General features: G+C 33.9%; 1 pseudogene; it reads left to right on the top strand.

The window, feature by feature from the left end:
* The first annotated feature begins 412 nt into the window (after positions 1–412).
* LOC112401305 (uncharacterized) lies at positions 413–502 on the top strand (annotated as a pseudogene).
* Positions 503–11702: the final 11200 nt, after the last annotated feature.

Here is an 11702-nt window from a genome sequence, read left to right as displayed (position 1 = left end):
TTCTGCACCTGGGCAGATGCAGAATCCATGGATACAGAGGGCTGACTATGGAACTTGAGCATCCAGGGATTTGGTATCCATAGTGGGTCCTGGAACCAGTACCCTGCAGACTAATAGACAACTGTAGTCACATTCCTGATCAATTATGTCCCTAATTATTTATTTTGTTTAAGCATTTCCAGTGGCTGCAAATTACCTCTTAGTCTAGAATATATATTTGTATTACAAAAAGAGAGTACTTGACTCTGATGATGTAATCGCTTTCTGAAGTGTTTTATAAGATTAATAGAAGAGAATACTGAGCCGTATGTGGGCTATATTGATAAGGTTCATGTGCAAATGAAATAATGTTAAGGCAAAAAACTAAAAAGCTGGACACACAGAGTGGCTATCATCAAAAAGTCTACAACTAGAGCTCACTTCAGCAGCACATATACTAAAATTGGAATGATACAGAGAAGATTAACATGGCACACAAATTCGTGAAGCATTCTGTATTTTTAGACCTAAATTTAAGACCGGACACTATAAACCACTTAGAGGAAAACAAAAGAAGAACACTCTTTGACATAAATCACAGCAAGATCTTTTTTGACCCACCTTCTAGAGTAATGGAAATAAAAACAAAAATAAACAAATGGGACCTAATGGAACTTAAAAGCTTTTGCACAGCAAAGGAAACCATAAACAAGATGAAAATTCAACTCTCAGAATGGGAGAAAACATTTGCAAATGAAGCAACTGACAAAGGATTAATCTCCAAAATATACAAACAGCTCATGCAGCACAATATCAAAAAATCCAAACAACCCAATCAAAAAATGGGTGGAAGACCTAAATAGACATTTCTCCAATGAAGACATACAGATGGCCAAGAAGCACATGAAAAGCTGCTCAACATCGCGAATTATTAGAGAAATGCAAATCAAAACTTCAGTGAAGTGTCACCGCATAGCAGTCAGAATGGCCATCATCACAAAATCTACAAACAATAAATGCTGGAGAGGGTGTGGAGAAAAGGGAACCCTCTTGCACTGTTGGTGGCAATGTAAATTGATACAGCCACTATGGAGAACAGTATGGAGGTTCCTTAAAAAACTAAAAATAGAATTACCATATGACCCATCAAACCCACTATTGGGCATACACCCAGAGAAAACCATAATTCAAAAAGACACATGCACCCCAATGTTCACTGCAGCACTATTTACAATAGCCAGGACGTGGAAGCAACCTAAATGTCCATCAACAGAGGAATGGATAAAGAAGATGTGGTACATGTATACAATGGAATATTACTCAGCCAGAAAAAAGAACAGCAACATGGATGGACCTAGAGATTATCATACTAAGCGAAGTTAAGTCAGACAAAGACAATTATTATATCACTTATATATGAACTCTAAAAAATAATGCATATGAATCAATATACAAAACAGAAACAGACTCACACACATAGAAAAAAAACTTATGGTTACCAAAGGGGAAAGGAGGGGGGAGGAGGATAAATTAGAAGTAGGGGATTAACAGGTACACACTACTATATATAAAACAGATAAACAACAAGGATTTACTGCATAATATTTTTAATATCCTTTAATAACATATAATGGAAAATAATCTGAAAAAATATATATAATTGAAAATAATCTAAAAATATATATATAACTGAATCACTGCTGTACACCTAAAACTAACACAATATTATAAATCAACTATATTTCAATTAAACAAAAGCTGGACACAAAATGAAATGTGTACATTAATAACAATTATGTAAAAGTACTGTACATATTAGTGAAAAAATAAATGAACTCAGAGGGTAAAAATAAACACTAAGGGAACTCTAGATTCATATGACTAAAAAACTGTGAGTGAGAGTTTGATTATTATAGAAGAAGGAACAAAGCCATTTTGAACAGAAGGAAAATGATAAGAAAGTGAGGGTAGAAAGAAGAAAACAAAAAACATGTAAAATTTCAAATAAACAACCTAACCTTCCATCTAAAGGAATCAGAAAAAGAAGAACAAAGAAAGCCCTAATTCAGCAGAAGGAAGGAAATAATAAAGGTCATAGAGGAAAGAAAGAAAATAGAGAACAAAAAAAAAAAAGAAAAAGAAATCAATGAAACCAAGAGCTGGTTCTTTGAAAAGATAAGCAAAATTGACAAACCTTTAGCCAGACTCATCAAGAAGAAAGTTTATCTTATTATAAACAAAATAAGAAATGAAAGAGGAAAAATAACAACTGATACCACAGAGATACAATTAATCAACTATGAACAGTTATATGCCAACAAAATGGATAACCTAGAAGGGACAAATTTCTAGAAAAATACAACCTTCCAGGACTGAATCAGGAAGAAATACACAATCTGAACAGACTGATCACTAGTAGTGAAACTGAATTTGTAATTAAAAAAAAACTCCCAGCAAACAAAAGTCCAGGAATGTATGGCTTCAGAGGGGAATTCTACCAAACATATAAAGAATAGCTAATACCTATCCTTCTCAAACTATTCCAAAAAGCTGAAGAGGATGGAATACTCCAATATTCATTCTACAAGGCCACCATTACTCTGATATCAAACGCAGACAGATACTACAAAAAATAAAATTATAAGCCAACATCTTTGATGAATGTGGATGTAAAAATCCTCAACAAAATATTAGCAAACAGAATCCAATAATACATAGAAAGGATCACACACCATGATCAAGCGGGATTTATTCCAGGGATACAAGGATGGTTCAATATTCATAAATCAATCAATGTGATACACCACATTAACAGAAGGGATAAAAATCACATGATCATCTCAATGGATGCAGAAAAAGCATGTGACAAAATCCAACTTACATTCATGATAAAAACTCTCATCAAGGTGGGTACAGAAGGAACATATCTCAAGATAAAGACCATTTTTGACAAACCCACAGCTAACATCATACTCAACAGTGAAAAGGTGAAAGCTTTTCCTCTAAAATCAGGAACAAGACAAGGATGCCTACTCTCACCACTTCTATTTAACATAGTACTGGAAGTCCTAGCTAAAGCAATCAAACAAGAAAAAGAAATAAAAGGTATCCAAAATGGAAGGGAAGAAGTAAAACTATCACTATTAGCAGATGACATAATACTATAGAAAGAAAACCTTAAAGTCTCCACCAAAAAACTATTAGAATAAATGAATTCAGAAAAGTTGCAGTATACAAGATTAATATACAGAAATCTGCTGCTTTTCCATACACCAATAATGAACTATCAGAAAGAGAAATTAAGGAAATAATTCCATTTACAATCATATCAAAAGGAATAAAACACCTAGGAATAAACTTAAATAAGGAGGTGAAAGACCTATACTCTGAAAACTATAAAACATTAATGAAAGAATTTGAAAATGATACAAAAAAGTGGAAAGATATCCCATGTTCTTGGATTGGAAGAATACTGTTGAAATGTCCATACTACCCAAAGCAATCTACAGATTTAATGCAATCCCTATCAAAATACGCATGACATTTTTCACATAACTAGAACAAATAATCCTAAAATTTATATGGAGCTATGAAAGACCCCGAACTGCCAAAACAATCTTAAGATAAAAGAACAAAGCCAGAGGTATTGTGCTTCCTGACTTCAGGTTATACTACAAAGCCACAATAATCAAAACATCATGATACTGGCACAAAAATAGACACAGAGATCAATGGAACAGTATAGAGAGCCCAGAAATAAGCCCACCTGTTTATGATCAATTAATCTTCAACAAAGGAGGCAAGAATATACAATGGAGAAAAGACAGTCTCTTCAATAAGTGGTGCTGGAAAAACTGGACAGGTACAAGTAAAAGAATGAGATTAGAACATTTCCTCATGCCATAAACAAAAATAAACTCAATATGGATCAAGGACCTAAATGTAAGACCTGAAATCATAAAACTCCTAGAAGAGAACACAGGCAGAACACTCTTTGACATAAATCGTAGCAATATTTTTTTTTGATCTGTCTTCTAAGGCAAAGGAAATGAAAGCAAAAATAAACAAACAGGATCTAATTAAACTTAAAAACAAATGTTGGTGAGGATGTGGAGAAAAGTGAACTCTAGCACACTACTGGAGGGAATGTAAACTGGTTCACCCACTATGTAAAACAGTATGGAGATTCCTCAAAAAACTGAAAATAGAACTACCATATAATCCAGCAATTCCAAGGCTGGGTATACATCCAAAGAAAACAAGAACACTAATTAAAAAAGATACATGCACCTCAATGTTCATAGCAACATTATTTACAATAGCCAATTATGGAAGCAATCCAAGTGCCCATCAACAGTCTCCCACTGATGTGTAGCATGAGGGCTGGGTGGACGTGTATGCTCAGTTTCTCACTGGACCCCACTGACACCACCCTGACAAAAGTGGGGCACTGACTCACACTGCCTCATGAGAGATGGGTGTAGTATAAGTTCAGCTTCCCCCTTAAACTCTAATGACTCCTTCCTGGCTAAAGTTGGGCCACGGAGACTTTGAAGTTGTTGTCTTATCCTAGGCTATTCTGATTCTAACTGCATTACCTTATTAGATGTCAATCTCCTAAGCAGAGAAAACCAAGAGAGATACGATTTCCAATTAGGAAATGAAAAAACTAAACGAAGTAAATTTACTTTCAGCTTTCAAGAAACATTTTACCTAACAAATCTTTATTAATTATCCACTGTACACAATGCAGTTTTCATTAACTGGTTTTACTCGATTTATGAGTTTATTTTTCATCACATACAAGGAAGACGAAATTAATTTCCTAACTTCACATGGGTCCACCTCATGTGTTAGAATAAAAGTTGATTAACAGAATACAACATGAATAATAAAACATGAGTAAAAATCGAGATATTTTATCATTTCAAATGTATTGACTTGCCAAATATATGATATAGATTAGTTATTGCATGTTTCAAGTTTTCTGTCTACTCTTATTCATTGAACTTACTATATAGATATTTTTGAAATGAATAAATTATGTACTTATAAGAACTGAATTTTTTTGGTTATATTGTATACCTTTGAGCCTAAGTCTTTTTATTTATTTATTTTCTGACTTAGAGGAGAAATAATATACCTCCAACCTTAGAAAAGATGATCTTCCTTTTATATACTTCCCAATCCTAAGCAATTTGCTTTTGTAGCAGAACTGGCTAGTACAAAAGATATTTGAACAACTCCTCCTATCTTATTCTAGGTTCATAGCTTTTTGGATGGGACTGATTGTGAGTGCAGATTTCCCCAGCCCTGACATATGAGACGTTTTCCTATTGCTAAACTTTAGTCAAAAGGTACCAGTGATTTGTGGGGCTAACTGACCTACATATCTAACATTGATTTAATTAAATTCAATCCTGCTAATGACTCTGTTATGTGGATCAACCCTAGAAAAATAATTGCACGGGGTCAGCATATTTACTTTTCTCTACTCTTCTCCTGCTTTCTATTCCTTTCCAGCACCCCTTCCTCACCCCAAGGGACCACTGTTCTCTCAATGTTTTATGACAGTAAATGGAAAAAGCACTGGGCCGGAGTCAGAAGTCTTAGGGATTAGTTCTGGACTGGTGCTTAACTAGGTGTGTGAGTCTTAACTAAGCCTCAATTTTATCATCTGTAAAATGCACTGTTTGGACTAGATGATGTTTCATTTTCCTTCTAATCGTAAATGTCCTTCTAATATTAAGTTTCTGGAACTGTAATTTATTTAAAATGGAAAATAGACAAAACTAAATCATACTAAGTTTTTATTGTTTTAATGTACCACTCTTTCTAAAATAATCTGCATTAAAATAGGCTTGGAAAAGGCCATGTTTATAATAAAGAAACATTTAATCACAGAACTTTAGGCAATGCTATTTAGGATGATATTTTGGGGTTACAGGAGCTCTCATACCTCATGTAGACTGTGTCCATCATCTACATGAAAGGACAAGATTATTCAGGCCAAATGTTAGAGACACATGGGTTAGAAACACATGGGAGCCTTGCCAGTATAGAGTGGTATTGTACCTGTTTGTGTTAATTTGAGAAAAATGGGACTCATCCCACCTTCCATCAGCCACATGCCCATTCTCCTCTCTGTCACATCCAATCTTCCAAGCATGAGCAGGGTCTACACATGAGCCCTTCACCACTTTATTCCCTATGGAGAAACCAGATAATTCATTTTTTAACACTTTGCCTTAGAGTCCTCCACTAAGTCCCAATAATGGAATCATGGACCCTTCCATCCTTGACAAAAAAAATCAATGTGGGAAAAGAGGCCAAAGACTGTATTTTCCAATGGTATAAAGCTTATTTTCCACAATACTCATCCTGCACTGATAATAAAATAGATTTAAGAATAGGGAAACCCAAATAAATGTGCCTGTGAAGGAATTCTATAAAAAAATTAGGACAGTTGTGACAGAGTTTGTAGAGAATTTTATAACTAATGTACATGATTCTAAGTATTATTATTAGAGGAGAAGTGAGTATATCAATATTCATTTAATTCACATTTTATTATGCATTCTTGGATATAGATAAATTTTAAGTAGAAATTAATTCAAAATCAAGTTTTCTAACATAAATTTATCTGTTATCTAGGACTGACCTTATTTAATCCGGGAGCTATCACAGCGACTGACCTTATTTAAACTGGGAGTCATCACTGCTTAAATTCATACCTTTTAAATGTAAATATAAAATGCTAATCACAACATATAAGCAATCACTACTGTCTGCTGCAGTTACTTTTTTCTAAAGTGCACTTCATTTTGCAGATGGTGAGAGTTCTACTAACACATCTATTGTTAGCATGAAAGTCAAGCGATCATCTGTGTAGGTGGTTGTGTGGGAGCAATGCTAAGATTTACAAGGATTTCTCCCACATTGGCAATCCGCACTGAACAGAGAGCCATATGAAACAATCTTCTGTTCTCTGGCATTGTTAATCATTCACCTAGTTTGTAATAATATAAAAATTCTCAATAAAGGGTTGCCATTTTTCCACTCAGATATTTTCTTCAGTTTTTAGAAGTATATTTTCTTTTTGTAATTTTTAAATTGGGTATCTATCTAGTGAGGAAAAAAACTTTGAAAGTTTATCAAAGGTAGAAATTCTGGGAAGAAATTAGTAATTATGTTCATCTTGTCAGTTCTAAGATTAAAAACTTTCTTAGGCATTTATATCAATAATTATGTACTTGGACTTAAAATTTGAAGGGGAAGATTTTTAAGAGATATTGCTCATCAGTTTTATAACCCTCCTATATAAATCTGTAGAAGAAATGCACAATAATTCTAACATCTTATTTTTTCATTATTAATATATTTGTCCCAATTTAGTTATTAATTATCTCAAGGGAAAGAGCCATATATTAAAGCCCCACATTAAAAAAATTCTAGTACAGGAGTCTTAGAGTATCCAGTTATTAAGCCATAGCAGACAAAAATTCCATTGGGTAAACTTGCCTTTTTTCTTTGTAAGGCTCCTCCCACCACATTTTTTTCTCTTCCTGCTTTGGTGTCACCAATATTTGGACACAGGACAAAACCATGGCCGATTTGATTCTCTTAGAACTAGAGTGTCTGTGATACAAAGTTTAAAGAAATCTTTGGGATTTATTGGCTCTAGTGGTGAAGGATGTAGAGCCCATGCTCTGCAACAAGAGAAGCCACTACACTGAGAAGCCCACACACTGCAACGAAGAGGAGCCCCCATGCACAGCAACGGAGACCCAACGCAGCAGTATAAATAAATAAATAAAGCAAGCAAGCAAGCTAGCTAGCTAGCTAGAAACCAGATTCCAGTCTGGACCACACCTGGTTCTTTGCCTTTCCCTTCAAGACACTGAATTCTTCCAGTATCCTTCCAATGCATTATACTTAGGTGATCCCACTTTTTAAAACTTCTTTCAGCAAAAAAAATCCATGGCTGGTATAGTATTAAATAAAGGTAATCTATTTGATCTGGGGGAAGCGTCTTTAGAAATTTATCAAATCCCTTTTATTAGAGTGAAAAATATCCAGGCCTAGAATTAACATGACTTGCCCAATGAAACTAGCAAACATGGCATTGGAACTGAGCCTCAAAAGTCTGGTCTTTCAACATAAAATTCATTGACAGGCTAATCAGGCTAATTTGATTTATTTCTAGGAACTCATGATATCTTTCTTTTGCATTCAGGTCCCTGAAAATTAGGTAAGTTTTTTTTTCCTGATATCTCAGTATTTTTAGAATTTTCATTCCTGCATTCCTCAAGTAGCTGCACTTAACAACATTCTTGAATTAAAAAAAGAAATCTTCTGCTTAAACTTGACTTTTGCATTTTTCCTTTGTGACTTTTCCATTGTGACCTTTAGCAAATTACTTAACCACTTTTTGACTTTTTTCCCACTGTTGTGAGGATTACATGAGTTAGTGTACATGAACACTTAGAACAGTATAGAGCTCATGATAAATGCTACACAAATGGTACCTAATAACACTATTATTGTTGTTGTTGCTATTGTTATTTAATAGTGTAACCATATAAATCACTATTCCTCTTCCCTTTTGGTGTTATTCTCCTCTTACCATATTTTTTTTTTTTAACTTAGACTTTGTTTCTGAAAATATTCTCTACTTTGAAAAATGAAAAAAACTATTGTAGCTGGTAAGATAGATAATTCAGTTTTATACAAATAATTTGGAATGGGGGGGGACAAACAATCAGCTTAGCAAACAAACAAAAAACTTATCACCAAACAAAAGTAATAACAAATGAAGGGTGACAAAAGCAAAATTGAAAGATTTTAAGGATGGTTTATGTGGAAACACCATTCATATTATATTTTGTTTTAACTCAGATATACTAGTACGATGGGAAATAGGAATTTAAGATTATAATAAATAAAAACTGAAGTCAATTTAAAAATCAAATTACTATCACCCTTTTTGTTAGACTGACTCTTCCAAGGTTGACACAGACAATAAAGCTACCAGTTTGGGACTTCATTGAAAGATATATACAGTCTCAGTTGATTTAGAAGCGTTTGATTTTATCACTAAAAACAGTCTATAAAAGAACCTTACCTTAATTTTGTGACTTATATCCTGAATTCACTTAGCTTTACATCTGTAAACGTCCAAATAAAATTTCAGTATTTATTAATAAACAATTAAGATGGATTACATTAAAATAATAATAATAATAAATATGTAGAATAGATAAATCACATTTCCTTCTTTATTTGGGCATTAGAATTACTGAAGGGGTGGCAACTTTGTGATTCCTGGCCCCAAAATCTAAGACTAAATAGCTCTTAAAATAGTCAGGTACTCCATATTAATGTAATTGAAGCCGCCATAGCTGTGTCTCCTTTCCAGGTCAGTTCAGAAGTGATCCCTCAATTCAAGAGCCTAGTTTATATCATCGCTAAAAGTAACAGCATAACTTTTTCTCCCTAAAGTCGATTTAGGGAACAAATGTACTGTAATAATTACAGCCATTATTTGTGACAATTTTCCTGAAATGTCCTGAAATGAATGCAAATATTTAGGAACAGGGATCATCGAGTCATCCTGGAGAACTATCTGACACTTTGACTTTGGAATGCAGTATGCTGTTTTTCACTTTAGTTGGTGTTATGTTAGAATGGAGGACAATATAAATAAGGATTCATCTAAAAGTTACAATTGTAAGAAAAGGATAGGAAAAGCTATCAAATATAGAAAAAACTATCCATTATCTCAGGTGAAATCATATTGCAGTGTTCATCAATGCAAACAAAAATTGGTATTTGTTTGCTAACTGTAGAAGCAGTCAAAATCCCTGGAAAACACTGTTATAAAAATACCAGCTGATAATCATTCCAGAAATCCTGGGATGTAATAAAAACTGTGTAAATATTGAAACTATATGCACAGAAGTTAAAAATATTATCGACTTACTAACTTTAGATGGAAGAATAAAATTGGAACAGATATGAGTTGTTCAGTATTCACTCTAGCATAGAAAGGTGCTTAATGTTTTTAAACAAATAAAAATATATATCATGATATATAAATAACATATATATGACATATAAATCTTAAGGTCAATAAAAGACTTTTGGACTACCTCTATGTCTTTGTGTGGAAGTTTCCGTGTCTCTCACAATAAATGCCAAGGCTTTATGGTCTCAAAACAGGTACTTTTTTTTCCCCCTGAAAAACTAAGGAGTCTACTTCTAGAGAATTTGTCAGCAAGATTATCTGACATTCTTTATCATTGTGAATTAGCGTGGACCTTTTAATCGCTTCTCTTGAGTTCCTTTTCAGTCCACTGCCTTTTCTCCTTTTCATTGTTTTCAGATAGCACAGCATATGGGAATCTGGTTTACACCTACAGAAAATTAGTGTTTATAGAATCATTTGCCAAAATCTAGGAAGTGGCTAAGCAGGCACTGACTGAAAGTCACAATCTTTAAGAAGCAAAAAGTCCTGGATTAAAAGCAAATTTAGAAAGGGAAAGGCTTCTAAGAAAGAAATTGGAATTAATTAATAATGTGCTTTTCCTGTAGTAGGTGCTCAACCAATATTTTGGAATGTTGAAGGCATTAGGCTCAAAAATATCTTCTTTATCATTAAGGGAAACATTAGGTATTAAATAAGATAGTGACCCAAATTCTGACCTTGCCCTCATAGCGTCTCAAACAAGTTAAGTTTTTCAGAGAATCAAGTGAAATGTAATAGTCGGGAAGGCTATTTTAAAAACAGATATATTAATGCCGCCTGACCAGGATGTCATGCAATCAAATCGCCCAACTTATAATCAAATGTCTGCCTTTATAAAGTTTCCCAAGCCCATCTTGTGAAGGGGCTTGCTGCTCAAACACAAGCAAGCTATTAGATTTCCTATTCCTTGTGGATAAGAATATTTAAATTGTATTAGAAATTTATTTCTCCTTGAGGCACAAAAAATTTTTTCTATGTGCCATTTCATTTTGAAGTATATGTTACTTCCTACATTCTTTCAATGTGAGGAGACTTTGTTCAGTTTTAGTACTCTTCCTAGTTAAAGAAGTGAGGGAATAAATGCAGTATTACACTAAGATAAATATTTTTTGCATAACTGAAACTGTTATTAAACTTATAAACAAAACACAGTGAAATACATCGGCCCTTTTGTGTAAGTCTTTCCATATTCTGCCAAAGTTAAAACATTTAGTTTGGAGGTTGTGAATGGAGGAGGATAGCAAAGAGGGAAGGGACTTGTGAAACAATTTTTGAAACTTATCAAATACTAAAAATCAAGGAGTAATTAAGAAAGTGAGTGGACCACATGTTTTTAAGATTTACGTATCTGTACCATAAAAGTGGTACTAAAACTTTTGAGTCAAGGTGGACGACTGAGCACATGCATTAATTTCTCTCTCCAATTCCAAATACACAAGCAAAGATCAGAATTCTCAGAGTGTTGGAAATAAAGAAAGTAACACAAAACAGACATTGGAAGCTATGGTGTTAATGCCTGCTTCATGATAAAAATGGAGGCCACAAGCCCCAGTGCTGCTGGAAGTCAGAACAGAATTCCCTGCAGGAAGCCGAAGCCCAGTCTATGCTTCTTGTTCCTGAGAAGTAACCTGCAAATCTCTGCCAATTAACTGAGTGGCTTATTTGCCAATCAAAAGCTACCTGCCCCATATCATGG

This window comes from Neophocaena asiaeorientalis, unplaced genomic scaffold (assembly GCF_003031525.2).
Source record: "Neophocaena asiaeorientalis asiaeorientalis breed wild unplaced genomic scaffold, Neophocaena_asiaeorientalis_V1.1 scaffold161, whole genome shotgun sequence".
NCBI classification, from domain to species: domain Eukaryota; kingdom Metazoa; phylum Chordata; class Mammalia; order Artiodactyla; family Phocoenidae; genus Neophocaena; species Neophocaena asiaeorientalis.
This window is presented reverse-complemented; position numbering and strand designations above follow the sequence as displayed.